We start from the raw sequence: 2,193 nt of genomic DNA, 5'->3' as shown, positions 1-2,193 counted from the left end.
TGCAGTTTCAAAGTGAATGGGCAGAAGCGTTGAAGCGGCAACGCACGCCGCCGTGTGTAGGGGCCGTTACGTTAACAAGATGGGAGGGCACCATCCGGGTCATATATAATATGATGTCTTTATTGTGATCAAACATAGTTAGAACTAGATGTCGTTGGCATCTCTCACTGCTGTAATAAAAATAGAGACAAATCATTCAAAGCAGTGACAATAGCAGATGTACTGTAGCAACAATGACAATGCACTGCTTTTTTTAAATTAAATGTCAATGTACATAATTACACTATAACATTTAAATATATAAACTACAAATATGTAGTTTTACTCATGGTGCATTTTTCCATACTTTGCATTAAAACGCATTTACACAAATGTAGACACTGTATGGTATTTTTTGAGCACACTTCCCTGTATTCCAAAGTCTTCAGCTGACCTATGTTCAAACTCCAGTAGGACTCAGATGAGGATGTTGCACTTTTCCTTTTCCTTGTACATGTGATGTTTTGGTGTTGTTTTTTTGTTTTGTTTCTTTCCGTTAACTGTCAAGTGGGAACTAAGTATTTTTTTGTACGTTTTTGTGTCTCTCTTATTTTCCTACAATACTGTTATGTTTGGCTGTGAATAAGAACATATGAAGGACAGACCATCGATTTCTATTTATTTTTATTTTTGAGAAAGGGGCAGGTAATATAAGATTATTTTCTTCTCCCTGCTCCTTTTTGGGTACGGTGTATTTATAGAGACATGTCTTGTAAATAATTGTTATACATTAAGTTGTGCATATGAACGGAACAAATACAAATGAAAAAATATCTCCTTTCCCCTGTCTTTGAAGGACGCCTTTGCCAAAGGTGAGGTGTTTTTGGGGAACAAGGACCACGGGTACAGCGCCTCGCCCGGCCTGCCCGCCGGCACACACTGCAACGGCGCCTGGCAGCACGGCGTCACCATAGAAACGCCCGACCGTGGCTTCCTGTTCACCTGCGAGTCAGAGAGCGACCAGCAGGAGTGGCTGAAACACTTCAATGACGTCATGAATGCTGTGATGTCCCCTCAGGAGTACACAAGTAAGAGTGAAGAACTTTTTGATATTCAATAAATATAAATTAGTTGTTAGCTTTTATAATAAGCTCCTGATTACTTTTGTTTTAAATACCTTTAGCTTTTGTTTACATCCAATAGCTACTCTGCTTCACAAATACTTAATACCCACAATAATGAATTGGCACTCAACTCTAATATTATTCAGCGCACAAATTAAATTACTTCTTCATCCTTAGGAGTTAAATATAGTGGTTGCAATGCTAAATCGCTCACCTTGACTATGTTTACATGATGAAGCATAGCAGGTAATGTTTACAGATGTTCTTGTTTAGCATGTTAGCCTGCTTTATTTACTAATGAAATGTGTTGTCCAGATATATATTTTTTACGCAATAATATCTAACATCTAATCGTGATACGGGATAAGTCATCAACAAACTCATTGTAATACATTTTCCAAAAAAACGGGAATGTCAATACAGGATTTGTTGTCAATACTTTTAAAGATATTTTACTCAAAGTGCCACATCTTTAGACAAATTCAACAACCCATATAAGGAACCCTAGAACTGTGTCACTAGCTCAGCCATAAAACCAAATGTTTGGCCTTCAAATTAATCATAATGATGGATCATTTTTAGTTTTCCGTCTTGTGTTAAAGAGCTGTGCAGTCCGATACATTTCTTATGTACTGCAAGAAAAGGACTAAACAGGGTTAGGGTCTAGGGCAGGGCTATTCAATTAGTTTGGAATGGGGCCGGTTGATGAAAATTATCCAAAGCAAGGGGCCGGGAAAAAAAGATGGCTTGAAATATGAGCAATCTATAAGAGCTTCAGATACAGTAAATACTACAACAGCATAGTGGAGTGCATGTATTGTGTTTGAATCAAACAACATAGCCCCAAGGCCTTTATAGATCTAAATGGCAAGTTCAGAACTCAGTAGGCCGACATGTGAAGCTGATTTAACCATCAACATCATTTCATTTGATTTAATTTAGGTGAAATTATCTAATCATTCACGCAGAGATGCAATCAATGACAGGAGTTGTCACCACAGTAGCTAGCAGGTGGGTTCGAAACCCGAGCCGGCCAATGTTTTCAGGCAATGTCTTCCCCTCTATCTCTCAATGTAACACCCTCTCTGGA

The sequence above is a fragment of the Notothenia coriiceps genome, unplaced genomic scaffold (assembly GCF_000735185.1).
Source record: "Notothenia coriiceps isolate Sejong01 unplaced genomic scaffold, NC01 NC01_scaffold00027765, whole genome shotgun sequence".
Lineage (NCBI taxonomy): Eukaryota > Metazoa > Chordata > Actinopteri > Perciformes > Nototheniidae > Notothenia > Notothenia coriiceps.
The sequence above is the reverse complement of the archived record's forward strand: the minus strand, read 5'-3'. Positions refer to the sequence as shown.